This window comes from Topomyia yanbarensis, chromosome 3 (genome assembly GCF_030247195.1).
Source record: "Topomyia yanbarensis strain Yona2022 chromosome 3, ASM3024719v1, whole genome shotgun sequence".
NCBI lineage: Eukaryota > Metazoa > Arthropoda > Insecta > Diptera > Culicidae > Topomyia > Topomyia yanbarensis.
Window position 1 is genome coordinate 365,156,024 of NC_080672.1, and position 16,715 is coordinate 365,172,738.

General features: G+C 40.6%; 1 protein-coding gene across 5 annotated transcripts in view; it reads left to right on the plus strand.

Moving 5' to 3' along the window:
- Positions 1 to 2,867: 2,867 nt before the first annotated feature.
- Positions 2,868 to 16,715, plus strand: part of LOC131693017 (uncharacterized) — a 546,650-nt gene continuing 532,802 nt past the window's right edge. For 4 of the 5 annotated variants that reach the window (XM_058980473.1, XM_058980474.1, XM_058980469.1 and 1 more), the window contains exon 1: positions 2,868 to 3,817. The gene's annotated coding sequence lies outside the window, so the exon portion shown is untranslated. The remainder of the gene's footprint in view (positions 3,818 to 16,715) is intronic. The other variant, XM_058980471.1, reaches the window with a different exon arrangement.

Sequence of the window (16,715 nt, forward strand, 5' to 3'; positions counted from 1 at the left end):
CCGAAAGGGACAAAAATCCGATAGGGACAAAAATCCAATAGTGACAAAAATCCGAAAGGGACAAAAATCCGATAGGGACAAAAATCCAATAGTGACAAAAATCCGAAAGGGACAAAAATCCAATAGGGACAAAAATACGAAAGGGACAAAAATCCGATAGGGACAAAAATCCGAATCGGACAAAACTCCGAAAGGAACAATATCCGAAAGGGAAAAAAATCCGAAAGGGATAAAAATCGGATAGGGACAAAAATCCGAAAGAGACAAAAATCCGAAAGGGACAAAAATCCGATAGGGACAAAAATCCAATAGTGACAAAAATCCGAAAGGGACAAAAATCCGAAAGGGACAAAAATCCAATAGGGACAAAAATCCGAAAGGGACAAAAATCCGATAGGGACAAAAATCCAATAGGGACAAAAATCCGAAAGGGACAAAAATCCGAATCGGACAAAACTCCGAAAGGAACAATATCCGAAAGGGAAAAAAATCCGAAAGGGACAAAAATCCGATAGGGACAAAAATCCAATAGGGACAAAAATCCGAAAGGGACAAAAATCCGATAAGGACAAAAATCCAATAGGGACAATAATCCAAAAGGGACAAAAATCCGAAAGGGACAAAAATCCGATAGGGACAAAAATCCAATAGGGACAAAAATCCGAAAGGGACAAAAATCCGAAAGGGACAAAAATCCGAAAGGGACAAAAATCCGAAAGGGACAAAAATCGGATAGGGACAAAAATCCGAATCGGACAAAACTCCGAAAGGGAAAAAAATTCGAAAGGGACAAAAATTCGAAAGGGACAAAAATCCGAAAGTGACAAAAATTCGAAAGGGACAAAAATCCGAAAGGGACAAAAATTCGAAAGGGACAAAAATCGGATAGGGACAAAAATCCGAAAGAGACAAAAATCCGAAAGGGACAAAAATCCGATAGGGACAAAAATCCAATAGTGACAAAAATCCGAAAGGGACAAAAATCCGATAGGGACAAAAATCCAATAGTGACAAAAATCCGAAAGGGACAAAAATCCTATAGGGACAAAAATCCAATAGGGACAAAAATACGAAAGGGACAAAAATCCGATAGGGACAAAAATCCGAATCGGACAAAACTCCGAAAGGAACAATATCCGAAAGGGAAAAAAATCCGAAAGGGATAAAAATCGGATAGGGACAAAAATCCGAAAGAGACAAAAATCCGAAAGGGACAAAAATCCGATAGGGACAAAAATCCAATAGTGACAAAAATCCGAAAGGGACAAAAATCCGAAAGGGACAAAAATCCAATAGGGACAAAAATCCGAAAGGGACAAAAATCCGATAGGGACAAAAATCCAATAGGGACAAAAATCCGAAAGGGACAAAAATCCGAATCGGACAAAACTCCGAAAGGAACAATATCCGAAAGGGAAAAAAATCCGAAAGGGACAAAAATCCGATAGGGACAAAAATCCAATAGGGACAAAAATCCGAAAGGGACAAAAATCCGATAAGGACAAAAATCCAATAGGGACAATAATCCAAAAGGGACAAAAATCCGAAAGGGACAAAAATCGGATAGGGACAAAAATCCGAAAGGGACAAAAATCCGAATCGGACAAAACTCCGAAAGGAACAAAATCCGAAAGGGAAAAAAATCCGAAAGGGACAAAAATCCGAAAGGGACAAAAATTCGAAAAGGACAAAAATCCGAAAGGGACAAAAATCCGAAAGGGACAAAAATCCGAAAGGGACAAAAATCGGATAGGGACAAAAATCCGAATCGGACAAAACTCCGAAAGGGAAAAAAATTCGAAAGGGACAAAAATTCGAAAGGGACAAAAATCGGATAGGGACAAAAATCCGAATCGGACAAAACTCCGAAAGGAACAAAATCCGAAAGGGAAAAAAATCCGAAAGGGAAAAAATCCGAAAGGGACGAAAGTCCGAAAGAGACGAGAGTCCGAAAGAAAGACGAAAGTCCGAAAGCGACGGAAGGACGGAAATACTCAAAGACAAAGTGATATAGTGATACGTGGGCGACATGGCTTTCGTACACAAAGAATAAAAGGACAACAGGACAGAACGGACAAGAGCACATAACGAACAAAATGATGAAATTGGCAAAAACAAAAAAAAAACAAGCAAAGCGGGCGTTTCGGGCAAATCGGACAACACGACAAAGGCAAATGATAAAATAACAGACAAAATACCTAAACGAAAACAAATACACTTGGAAATAAAACTACGACAGAAAGACAAAAAGTTAAATAGCCAAAACACTAAATTACGAAAAGACCAAGAACGAATAATTAAAGTTTGAAATTCGTGGTTCAGAAAATTGCATCTACAGTGTACCTGTCAAAGTTCCCACGTTCGTGAGAAAGCTTCCACACAGCATTCATAGCGCATGTCCGTTATATTCCCACAAAGTACGTCATCGAGCTTTCACACAACCACCAGTTCGCTGATAGCCCTTTCCATGCTTCTACGTACGCGCAATCACAGCTGAGCCTCTGACACGGTATTGTTTTGGCGGAATTTGCTGCCTTCGCGAACTCGGCAGGCAACCTACCAAAACAAGTTCCTTTTCGTGACTGTGTGTGTGTAATCGAATGAACACGTGACCGAGGTTCACCCGTGTTCACAACCACTGACTGCCAGCCATGTAAATGTGCTTCCAGAGAATTTTCCCACCGCTTGCTATGGGTGGAAAAACTGTCACGTGAATCTGACCGAGGCGCCCTGTTTGTTTTGCGTTTGCTGGAAAATCCGAAACAGAGAAAGAAGAGAGTTGGAGCTGGACGATCAACGGAGAGGTATAGTTCGCTCGGCGCCGAGCTCCAGCCCCGTGAAGTTAGTCCCGTCAGTCGAGGTGCAGATTTGGCCGTGTCCTGTTCGGTGGGTCGTTCGCTGTTCCGTGTGTGGTCCACCTGCCTGTTCTGTGGCGATGATGGTGGTGGTGGCGGTAGTGGCAGTATTTTTCTAGTGCAGGTGGAAGCGCGGTTCGCGGTTTTGTGTCCGATTGGAGTTTGACGTTTGGAAAAAAATGTATTGTTGAAGATGAAGATGTTTTTCGAAGTGATTGCACACCGATATTCCGGTGGAGGCGCGTGGTGATTTAGTGCGCTATTTGTTGGAAAATCAAAACTCGGTTAGTGGGGAACGGATACGTTTCGGTGTTCCACAAAGAAGAAGGCAAGTCTAGCGTGTTCAGTGCTTCTACTGCCAGCATCCAGCCGTGTGTTCGGGTCGTGTTTCTGAGCGAGAGTAGAGGAGAGTTCAGCCGAAGCGAATCGAAACGGAATACCTTCTGCGAGAGGAAAAATCCTGATCCTGCTCGTACGGCTGACAGTACATAGTAGGCCAGTGGATGCTGTGAAGTGTTTGTAATTACTCGATGATGAATGCGACATCCGCGCTGCTGGTCAGAGTGAGAAGTGTTTTTGTCCGGTGAAAATATAAAATCTACTGCCAAATATTTGCCTCTGGCGTGTGTGTTGATTGTTTGCAAGTGAAGGAGTCTTGAAAATTTCCGAAAAGGGATTGTTGTGAGTAAAGAAAGGAAAAACAATCCAGTGAACCTGTGTTCAGGATCGAAGGTGAAAAAGTTGGTTATATGTTATTATACAACAATCTTGTGACAGCTGTTCCATGCAGTGAAAAATAGGCATTTCGGAAGGTCAGCCCAAGTGACGAGCCAAAAACCGCAGAATCGATCCAAACCGTAGCATTCAAGGATTACCGCAAACCAGAAAAGTACGTACGTGTTGGCAGATTTAAATTCAATCCAGCAGCAAATTCAACAACGAGAGCAATATAAATTTTAAAGGTTTGTTTTTCCGCCCAACCTTGGCAAAACAGTTCATGTTTGTACCGTAGGCTTAATTTTTCATGAACTCGCGTGACAAAAAGCAGAACAACAACCATGTGTTTTCCAACCTAGGGATACATGTTGTTCCGTTCCACATACTTCGTACATATTACGGTAGGTGAGCTAGCGGCCAACAGTTATAATCGAAACATGTACCCGGGTGGTGGATGGAGCAGTTGTTTGTGACTGTGTGAGTGTGTTCCCTGCCGCGAAAGGGTGCCTTTTTGCGTCAGTGTTTGTGATCGTTGTCCTTGAACTGGTTTTGAAAAGCGCCGAACCTACATTCCATTGCTGGTGCTGCTGTTAGTGCTGATATTGACGGGTTGTGTTCTGCCGGAGGACTAGTGGCAGAAATTAAAAATTCAAACCGACCCATTTGGCTTTTCCCCATTCATGTTGGTTGGCGTTGACGGGGTGGCGCTTGGTGTGGGGTGGGGTTGTGCATTGCGGGAACACTCGGTCGGTTGTATAATGAAATGAATTCATGCAGAGATAAAGAAGTCAATAAGGGGTGCGAGTTGGGTCTTGTTCTGTAATTAAAACGGGATCGGAAAGTTGGTGACGTAAGATTCCGGAAGCTGTAACTGTGATGGGAGCTTGTACTGTTCTTGTTTCTTGAATAATGCATTTGAATGTCGAGTAACATAGGTTGGAAAGTATCCGTGCTTTTTTCCTTTAATTCACGGAGAATAAATTAATGAGTATCTTCGTTACCGTTGGTGCTCCGTTTTAGATTTTGTTCCGAAAAACTGACTAAAGAGGAAGTGTATTGAACAGAAAAATTGAAAATGTTATGTCACAGTAAATGGTGTAAATGTACATTCAGCAGACATTTAACATGAGTTGACCATATAAAATTATAAGGAAAAATATTTGTACTTAGAAGAACCCTATTCGGGATAGCGAAAAATATCGTCATGTCAGGCCTACAGACAATGTAGGAGGATGATGTTTTGTGAAAATTTATGTTCATGCCATCTCACGTATATTTTTTTTGTATATCAACTTTTGTAATAGCGGGACTTCATGATGATTTTCTGTTTGTATGTGCACTCATGTTGTCTGCCACATACTGATGTGATGTAATTGAAACGTTAATCGCGTCTTAATGATTACGCTCTACTCAACAAAATGATTTCAATAGATTTCCTCCTTACGGAGAAATGCAGCCCTTTGCAAATTATTCATTTAATTATTTTGATTAAAAAAAATAATTTATTTTTGTTTTTGGGTTTTGGCGTTAACGTCAATACCTAATTTAGGACTTTTTTTGGTGGTATCCAATGGGAATAAAAGGTCAAAATGGTGAGTTAAACAAAAGCAATTTTGCAAAAAAAACACCCCAGAGGCGAGATTGCTCCCTTCATATCTCTGTTAACTGATCAAGGGACGGAAATCGACAGTCTCCATTATTTCTGTCACCCACCGAAGTTCAATGGGTAATGATCTACACAGTGGCATAGTAAGTAAGGGGGGGGGGGGGGTGGGGAATATGAAATTTTGTTGTATATATATGAAAAAATGTTCAAAAACATTCTGAGCAGGAAAAAAATGTCTAATTTACTGAGCCCTTCAGTTCCCTTGTGCAATTCCGTACCACTTTCTCGTTTAGCTTCCGACTGGTTCGCAAACTACTCGGTCTAGTTCCCGACGATAGATCTAGCCTACTCCGACGAAAAGTTCCCCGGTGAGAGAAGTTCGAAAGCTAGCCAACCAGCCAGGTGCTGCGATCAGTTCGGCGATTCCGGTAGAGTACCCGACCAGGAGAAAATAACTGGGAAATAACCCAAGCATACTGATTTTTGGTATTCATATCAAAACTTGGTATTAATTGATTATTATACCTCATTGAGGTATTAAGCAGGTATTGAAGAAACATTTTTCAATACTTGCTTAATACCTCAATGAGGTATAATACTTTATTTTAGTATTATTTATGTATTCCAGTGAATTTTACAAATACCAAATCAATACCTTATTGAATACCTCTATAGAGTGAATTTTGTTACTGGAAGGTTCAAATAAGTTTTATTATTATTATTCAGGTATTACAATAACTCGTTTTATTATCAAATAGTTATTTGTAGAACATACCTGTGTTATTTTTTGTGGTATTTTACCTCTTATGTAGAGCTCATTAATACCATATGGTGGTAAACAGTCGATGGTATTGATAACTAAATTTAGTATTCCGCAGTTATTTTCTTCTGCTCGGGTAGGGCATGCGGTTTGCTGGAGCCCCGGCGCGGCTGGTGGTGTATCGTCCCGGTCTCGTTCCCGGTGGTGAATCTGACTGTCGCTGACGGAGAGGACCCAGACGAAAGAAGTTCTCCCGATACCGATTCTTATTTGGTTTCAGTACTGCAATTTCTTGAGCCCTTTGGCTCCGTGATCGGTGCCATTTAGCACCGCAACTACTTTAAGCCCTTTAGTTCTCTTCTTGTGCTATTTAGTACTACTTCCTTGATGATCCATTCAGCTTCTCGACTTGTTCGCGAACAACTCGGTCTATTCCCCGACGATGGACCTGACCTACTCTGACAGAGAATTCCCCGGCGAGAGAAGTTCTCCCGAGATCGAGCTAATCAGCTAGGTGCCGAGGTCAGTTCGGCGATTCTGGTGAAGCAGGGTGTCCTGTGCACTGTTTCGCCGATGACCCGCGACTAGTGGTGTCTCGTCGCTGTCTCCTCAGTCTAGTCCCCGGTGAATCTAGCTTACGCTAACGGAAAGTTCCCTGGCGAAAAAAGTTCTCCCAATATCGATTCTTCTTTGGTTTTCGCTATTTTTCTATCGGAACAACCGGTGGGGTGTCGTGATCGGTCTGACGAATCCGCATGGAGCGTGACGTCCGGTTCGCTGGCGTTTCGACGACTCATACTCGCTGCTCTGTTGCAGTCTACTCGACTAGTCCTCGGCGGTGAATCTAGCTTATTCCTGCGGAGAGTTCCCTGGCGGTGATTGCTCTCCCGAAACCGTTGTTCGATGTCCATTCCGTTGTAAGACGGTCATGACCTACATCAGCGATTCTCAACCTTTTTCATACCACGGGTTCCTTAGATATCACACTGGATCGCGCGGTCCCATAGATAAACATCAATTTTGTATGCTATCAATGTTATTTTCAATTTGTTAGGAAACATGACTTGAAATTTCAATATGCACTCGGAAAATATAGTTTTCTTTGCGGACTCCCAGCAATGACTTCGCGCCCCCCTGGGGGTCCGCGGACCCCAGGTTGAGAATCACTGATCTACATCATATCTCTGTTTACTGCGTTCCACGTCTTTACGTCGCTTGTCATTCTGTAGGCTACATTTTCCGGGTTGGTGTCCGGTCCTCCCGTTTTAAGTAGCTCCCTGAACGTCACTTCAAACCTCGGACATTCAAAGACTCTCCTCGGGCATTCAAAGACGCTCCGGTGTCTCCACGACGATCTCACACTCCAAGCACAGTGTTGACGTTGCGTACCCACACCGATGAAGATACTCCTTAAGCAGCCGTGGCTCGGTAGGAGCTGTTTCAGGTGGAAGGTCATCTCTCCGTGCTTTCTATTGACCCACGCCGACAGGTTTGGATGAGCCGGTAGGTCCACTTTCCTTTTTCCGTATTGTCCCATTCCTGCTGCCACGTCACCATCGAATCGATTCTTATCATCTTCCTCACGTTTCTGGCGTTTCATTGTTTGTAGCACTTGATATCCTCCGTCAGGGTAATGCAGATGGGGATCATCTCAGCGACAAAGCATACTGCCTCCGGTACGCAATCGCAACTCGTACGACCAGCAGTCGAAGCGTCCTGTTCAGCTTTTCGCGGTTTCATTGTCTCCGTCACCGACACCTCCATTTCTTCAAGTGTCTCACGGTTAGTGACACATCGTCCACGAAACCAACGATTTTCACTTTCCTGGGAAGCCGCAGTGTTAAGACCCCATCGTATATCCCATTCCAAAGTGTTGGACTATTGCCCGTTTGTTCATCTGGTACAGCAGTGCTCTACTCTGGAAGTATCTCTTCAGGATCTGGCTCATTCTTTTATGCCACGCTACGGCATTGGTCTATTCGAGACTGGATGGCTTGGTGACTTCCCACACTTTGGCAGCAACATCAGTTTGTGCACCTTCCTCATTTCGGGGATTACCATCATCTAAAGACTTCAGCAGTAGCATCCTGAACATGTCCGGATATGCCAGGATCGCAGCTTTCAGCGCCACGGTTGGTATTCCATCCGGACCGGGGGTTTTATTTGATTTTAGTCACATCGACGCTTCTTTGAGCGCGTCGTTAGTCACTTACCACTCGGCTGTGTAACCTCCTTCTTCTTCGCCGTACGGTGTCGGTGAACAGGTAGTTGAATCTCTCACTCTCCGATCTTACGCTCTGAGTCCGCCTTCTGGATCTAAGACAAACAGCGTGTAGCGTACTGAGCTACTCATTTAACCCATAAGCTGCACGCCGTCTACTGCATGGCCCTAGTTTTCGTGACATTGTAACGTCACAAGCCGTCACAATCCTTCTTGTTAGATTAGCTGAATCAACGTACTTGATTCCGTTGTTCGCCGAAGTAACTCAACAAAGAGGTTTTCGTTAAAGGCTTTCGTCTTCCACTTTAGCTTGCGGCCCGTCCTTCTTCGTGCTGCAGCAGGGTTCCATTGGCCGATGCGGTAGCGAATCGCCTGGTGGTCTCTATGGGGATACTTCTCTCACACTCTCCAGTCCATGTTCGCCGTTAGTCAAAGACTACAGAATGTGGCGAAATTTCTCTCGGTACCGATATCCGTTTCGTGAACCAATAAGCTCCCAGCTCCTCGCTTCGCCGCGATCTACTTGTAATAGTCCTCGGCGGTTGAGCTAGCCTCCACACCGTGCAGTCAGGTAGGTGTCGAGTCTGCAGCCAATTTTCACTACAAAAAAATATTTTCACAAGATAACTTTTGCAAATGAAACTTTGAGAATTTTATTTAAAATTTTAGGCATATTTTCGTTTAACATATTGAATTTTTTCAAAATTCTCCAAAATATTTCGGGGGGGTTTCGCCCCAAACCCCCCCCCCCCACCTTTACTACGCCACTGGATCTACAATCAGGCATCAGCGGTGAAATCAAATGTGTTGGGTGGCAGCGGCAGTTGTGTTCTTCCTGGAAAGTAATTTGTAATTAATTTATTCCTTTTTTATTTCGACTATGTTAGTCACATTTTCTTTTTTACATTTTAACGACATTCAATTAGCTAGAAATTACTGGATAGGGAAAGTTATGAAAACTAGAGCCATAGTACTCAAGTGAGAGTAAGGATGTGAAGTAAACAGATCGGAAAACTAGAAGTGGCAGGGTCATTAGAACAAGCTTAATATCGTACGGGCTTAATATTTGTCTTCTGTTAATGAGAGTCGAGCTTAGGCAGTATAACTACGAATCACCCGAGTTCACTAACATGTGTCCTGGTAATGATAGACGTGTCCATCTTTACCGTGTCGGTTGTCATTACCAGGGCACATGTTAGTGAACTCGGGTGATTCGTAGTTATACTGCCTAAGCTCGACCCTCATTAACAGAAGACAAAGATTAAGCCCGTACGATATTACGCCTGTTCTAATGACCCTGCCACTTCTAGTTTTCCGATTTGTAATTAATGGTATGACAACCTTTTGTAAGCATTAAATTCATTATGACATGTCTATTTGAGTATATAGCAGTTTGGGATCTCCAATTATATTAAAAACTTCACATTTTTGCTCCCACATTTATAAAATCTGAAATATTCAGGTATAAGTGAAAATAAAACTTTTAATTGAATATCAAACAAAAAATTTCAAAAATTGGGGCAAAAAAAATTGCCGATTTTTGTATGGAAAAAGTAAAAAAACATGATAAAGGAAGCTGACTCTATTCATAGGGTTATAGAGTGCCACGCATCAAACCTTCTTAGCTTTATTGTGCATAGTTTAGACATTTAAAAAAGTGCATTTTGGTTTGCACCTTTCTTTCTTATACGAGGTTGAAGTTGGTGTTTCCGACCACTGTGTAGTGGAATCATTAAATTGAGAATAAACTTGTTCTCTACACTATATATTTTTTTATAAAGCGCATGTTGTTTTATTTGAATCTAAATTGTGTTACCATTTGGACCCTTTACCCCATAGACCTGTTGCAAAAACGAGAGCAAAACGCGAGCGAGAGAGTTTACTATACTGCTGTTCGACACGAACGTAGGCAGTAGTGGATTCGCTATAATAATGCGTATAACAGATAGGAAGTATCTACTACCAAAACTATTCCATCAATCAGTACCGTCTTTACGCATGGGCACACTGGGCCAGGGCCAGGGGCCCCGGGATTTTGGGGGCCCCGCACTTAAGATGAATATAAAATCCTTCTGTAGACTATATTTCAAAGAAAAGTCGCACTCAATTGCTCATTACTTTTTAATATGTGGGTAACAATAGATCAGTAGCAACTCGGAATCGCACATTGTACTGTATTCCAGGTGAACAAGATGTTTAAAAAGCATCAGAGCAATAGGAAACGAGGCACTGCATGCCTATTGAGCCAATTCAAGCGTAAATCCAACATTTCGATTCAAGTTTCAATTTATTTTCAACAACAGTAATGAAACGTTTGGTACACCCTCTATAAAAAGTTTGGAAGGCTCCGGACGTTAGCCAACCAGCCAGAAAATCTTGTTTGGCAAGCGATCTGTGGATGTGGCAAAATATTAATTATATTTCTTCGTTACATCTGAGTCTGTCAACGAAAAAATCCACATGGAAGCGTCCAAAAGAGACTTCTCGAGGTCTTACGAAGAATCAACACTTTTTGGGCGGATTTGGCATGTTTCCCTCTGCCCAATCAGTCTTAGACTGGCACAGAACCAATAATGTTGTTTTTGCAGTATACTCCATCCTATCACAACCATTTAATCCATTTTGAAGACAAACGTTCATGAAATCCCAAAAAAAGAAGTTTAAAATGCCCTTGTGAATCGTATCATGTATACATATACATGTATACATGTATCAAACTTACCTTTCTCCTAGATTTGACTAAATGTGTCACTGTCAATGTAAGTGCATTTGAGGATATTTGTAGAATCTTGGACATTTATTAGTGTCAATATTTTTAAAAATATTCGAGTATTGTGGTGTGTCCTCAAAGTATGTTTCACACAAGTAGAACATTCTTGTGCTATTGGAATAATTTAATTTTCAAAATTCAGTTTTTCCTTGCTATATTCAAAACCTCAGTTTATGGACAAATGACGAAAGCATTGAAACGAATTATACAGATGATATTGATAGATTCGAGTATTGTTATGTTTCGTTTTGAACGCAATTTTAAACGAACGAAGTTAAAGTATTGAATACTTCTAACACTGAATAGTGAAAATGTTGGGACGCAGAAAAAAGTATTTGTTGTAGATCCGAATTCTTTTGTACGAACGGAACAATACCTAACTTAAAGTTGGTTTTTAACGTTTGGGATTCTCCTCATCAGTAACTAGCATAATGTTGGTGCCAGTGAGATGGTTTTAGCATCTAAGATTAATCATCTAACTGGCACCAAGATGGTGCTAGTTACTGACGAGGAGAATCTAAAACGCTAAAAACTAACTAACTAATGTTAATATTCACATTTCTTTTCCATCGGTCCCTCTTCGCACTGGGAAGCGATTCTACTAACTGAACCCTAGATATCACACCGGTCGGCTTTACTTCTCCCACGTAGGAAGATGTAGCCAGAGAATTTTCAAATCAAAGGATCTCAACGGGTTGTACTGGGGATGAACCCAGACCCACATTCCGGCTTGCCGCTCAACCACCAGAGCAGTCTCCAAAACACCAATTTGTTGAGTAGGGATACTATTATTATTACTTTAAATGCTACGCCTATCCGAACCGGTCACAATAAATGAATGCACAGCACGTCTGTCGGAATATATAACAAAAAGCAACTTCACCAACAATTTGTACAATGAATAAATCATATTTTAAAGAACCGTAATTTCTATTCCGGCTGAAAGTAATGAGAATAAAATGAATGAATTTCAAGGCGATTCGCGCGCTTAGATTGATTTCAAAGGTTCCCGAATTCAGCCACCTGTAAGTAAATTCACAATATTCGATTAAAAGAAAAAAATGTGCATTTTTCCAAAGTCGGTAGTCGACTCTGTTTCTATTCATCATATCAAGAGCATCAAGAAGCTATCAAGATCAACACTAAACGAAACAATGTAAATGAACATGTGCAAACTACACCAAGTATTCCAAAAATCATGAACGGCAGTACGCTTCGTTTTTGGTTTAATGGACGTTTAACAGACCATGCTCCAACATCCTTCCTTCTTGATTGAGGCACTTTTAATCTTCAAAGAACTTCTTACAAATATGAAAGTCAGATTACATCGTCTAGGAAGACAATTGCGTAGTTGGTGAGTCCATTACATTATACGTCACCTGAGATCGAACTCACACCACCGCTTTTAGTGATTTGGACATCAGCAACGGCACCTGGTTGTGAAAACCTGCAATACTCTTTGTTCTCAATACATTTTGAGTCCCGCTTTATTTTTCAAAACATTTTCAACACGGTTGACTGATTTGGCACAAATTTAGAAAAGAGTCTCAGAGTGACATGGAGTAGAAATAATTATGTAATGCTGGGAATCATTTTTTGATCATCCTACTCTGCAGCTGTTTACTAGAGTGGGAAACGGTTATATAAAAAAATTAAATTTTGCTCCGAGTAACTTTCTGGGTTCCATTTAGGTCCCAGAACAAATCAGCAAATTTTAAGCTCAAACGGTGAAACTATATTTTTGCGCCCACAGTTTAAAGTTTATATGGGATTTCATATGGGGAAATCGACTTTCGCAAAACAATTCTTCCAAGAGCCGCCCGTTACCACCTAAAAGTAAATAGATCTATAGGCAGGAAATTTGTCAAGGAAACAAAGTCTCAAGGACCGCGAAACGATCTGATACTTGTGGAAAAAGTTATTAAGCAAAAACCTATTAACGCCCTGAAGATTGACGAAAATCTCAATTTTTATAGCATCATTGCTGCTGAAGGTCGAATTATATACAAAAATTTTAAGTGTCTCTTATTATGTACAAAATAAGCCTCAGTTTATCTCTCAAAACTCTTGTGAAGTGGCCAAACAGTTTAGATAATTGAAATAGACACATTAAGCGGTGATCAAAAAAATTGCATTTAATTGGGCAACCAACAGCAGTGGTGCTAGAAAAAAATAATACTTTATCAAACGTCAGAGTATCAATCAGTTTCTGATGCTTAATAACTTTTTTTGAAGCATCATATCGTATCGTTGGCTTCGAGACTTTGTTTCTTCGTTGTATTTCCAATAAAAGCCACATAACAATTTATTTTTAGCAGGCAATGGGCGACTCCTGGAGGAATTATTTTGTGAAATTTGATTTTCTCATACAAAATCCCATGTAAACTCAGTGGGCGCAAAAATATAGTTTCAGGGATCAAGCTAAGAATTTGCACAGTTGATCTAGGACCCAAATTGTACCTATAAAGTTGCTCGGAGCAGGAATCTAATTTTTGTCGCACCCTACTGTTTACACCCTTTCAATTATTGGGGCCCCTTAGCTCAATAGTGCCCAGGGGCCCCGTGTCGTCTTAAGACGGCCCTGCCATCAATATGTGTCTTGGATAATTAAAGTATATAACTTTTTTTTTTGTGTATGAATGATTGTGTGTTGAAGTGTTTATAACAAGTCTGTTCAAAGCCACACAGCATTAGTGTCAAAAGTGCTCCCCCCGGGCCGTCTATTCCCGATGCAGGAATCAAAAAAAGTGTTTTAACAACGTAAATAATAATAGTGGAGATCAAAAACTCACAAAAAAAGTGTTTTTTCCCAGTGATAAATCTTTCCCAAAAAGTGAAAATTTAACGGCGTCACTTGGTGAAAAAAGTGGCGATTCCAAATTATCAGCGCGTCACCCGTAGCTATCGCCCGATAGTTGTCGCACCAATTTCTTAGTTCCACATTCGGAAACCTGCAGGTCAATTTTTCTTTTTCTTCCGAGATTTTCCAAGCCTTTTTCGGGTCAGGACCACGTGCGTGGCCAGTGGAGTCTTCTGTATCTGCTGCATGCATACTGTTGTTGATAAACTGCGCTGTACTTGCAAACGTGAGAAAGAGAAAGGATTGCTCGGGCTGTTTGATGCGTGAGAAAGAAGCTGGAGATTTTGAGGATATATGGAGGTTTGGAATGGGACGAAAAATGGATAAGCAAGTATCAGTCACTCGCGTAAGTAGGAGATGAAGAAGGAAATAGAAAAACTGGTATATTTTTCTACAGACATTCTAATTTATATATACAAAAATCAAATAAATACACTAAATACGCGTCGATTTCTTACCTCATGTAAGAAATCGAAAGTCTTATTGTAATGTTATAATCCATTTGATATAAACATTACAATAAGGCGGGGCTGGTTGATGGAACGATGACCTCGGAACATGTCTGGCTCTGTACACGAAATGGGTCATCGGAAAGTCAATTGAGCTAACACCTACCTAAATCCTTGAACCAAGTTATTTGCATGCATATGTTAAAATACATGCAAACAACTTTTTTCTGTAAATCACTACCAGCTAGTGGGCGTTAGGATGGTTAACACACACACACACACACACACACACACACACACACATAACTTTTTTTTGTGTATGAATATTCAATGTTATAATGAAAAAACTTAGGAGGAAAATACAAGAAAAGCACACTTTAATTATATTTAAACGGTCGAAATAAATATTAAGCTTTGATATGTAACACATGAACACAAAACATCAAATTACACACACGTTAGGAAAACAAGAAAACGCTCGGGACAGGGAAACTACGGGAAAGCATGAAGTAAAACCAAACGGGAGAGGAAAACTGCGAGTGAGAGGGAAGCTACTGGGTTAGGAGAGAAAGAATGCGAGTCTCTTTTGCTAAAGATTTCAAAAAAGGCAGACATCAAAGTTAACAGTTATGTGCCCAACAAAAAAAACACCTTTAACAGGCCAACGTGGGTACCCGGGTACCCACAATTTGAAATGCTCATAACTATGGCTTCCTTTAACCGATTTGGACACTTTTAGATGTTTTGGATTCAGAAACTCGTCCACTTTTTGATTCTGTAAAGTTGAACCGGATGAATGGATCTGGTTCTTGGTAATCCGGATTTTCCGGGGTAATGTTCCAGTACTAGGGTATGATTTGTAAATTTTAATCATGTCCTAGCAATATTAGTATCAAAACTCTTCAAATTGTCTCGGAAGTCTGTTATTTATTGTTACGGGACCCTATGGCAATTTAAAAAATGGAATTGGAATGGAATGGCCACTCACGGCCCCACGGGAACCTGCTCCGGAATGTCCGTTCCGGGGTCAAATCACCAAATGGTTCCAAAACCACGAGATACAGCCTACTGATACAATTCCAAGAATTTTGATACCCATATTGCCAGTATTCCATTGAAGTTCACAAATAGTATCCCAGTACTGGAACCTGCTTCCGGAAATCCGGATTCCTGGAAACTGAATGAAGTAACCCGATTCATTTTTACCACGTCCAAAAGCGGATGAGTTCTTGAATCCAAAACACCCAAAAGCATCAAAATCGGTTGGAAATTACCTTAGTTATTGGTATTTCAGTTTTGTGGGTACCCGGGTACCCACGTCGGCCTGTTACGTAGTAAAAAAATTCAGGAGCCCCTCCTAACTCCCTCCCTTACTATATCAACAATATTATTAACCCAAAAGCTTGACTTAGTGAAGTTCTAAGATGTCGCAAAGTTTCGATTTCCAGCTATGGATAAAACATGGGAATTTTATTAATTGAAACCTAAAAAGGTACCCGGGTACCGCGTCGGATACACAACGGTTAAAAAAGTAAGAAGATAATTATATATTTTTGAGCTATTAAAACAGGGTTGCTATGATTAATAATAAAATCCACTTGTTTTAATGTCATGCTGCTTCTTTAGTTAATAACTTTTCTTAGCGAATTTTCACAAACTTACAATGTTCCACGAATGTGTTCAGTTGAAGAATACCTTTAGAAATATATAGTGTTCTCATGAATTGATTGGTGAGGTGATTTTTTAAGAATTTATTTTCAATTTTAACCGATTTTCCATACTAATTTCCATATAAACTTTGAAATTTTTGAAGGGTCCTTAGACACAACCGATCGGTACCAAAATTTGCACAATTACCAAGGGCCATAAAAGGAATCAGTAGAGCTTGGAGGAGCTAAAAGTCAAAAATTGAACCAGTCTAGTATACACACACCTACACTCACACACCAAAATTGTAAGTTAAATAAATAATTGAAAAAAAGTGAAAAAGACCGTGTTTGTCTTCTGATTGGGATAGAGTGACATTGAGCCGACCCTGAAGCCTCCGTGCCTCAAGCTCGAGCTAGCCAAGAAAAGAGGCCTTCGGAGCCCACCCCAAACGGTCCCCGTGGCTTGACCAGGGACTTGACCAGGGCAATATAAGCCGCGACCCCTCTGGTCCGGCAAGTAACAATTGGTTGATTGTTTTTTACCACTTCAACACTTTTTTTTATGTAATGCGTTATTAACTAACCGCATGGTTTAGACACAAACGCACTGTGAACCGGTCTTATAACTAAATATCGGGTAATCGTATTCAGCTTTCGTACGTAAATAATGTTAAATGTCTCTGCTAGTAATACTTAATTAGACAGATTATAACATAATTGAAAAAACTGGATTTTAGTTTGGTTATTGATGTCTTAGAAACTAAATTCATATTTTAGAATCGAAAACAAACTAATAGTTAAAAGATAGGTATTGTGCCCTGCAAGCAT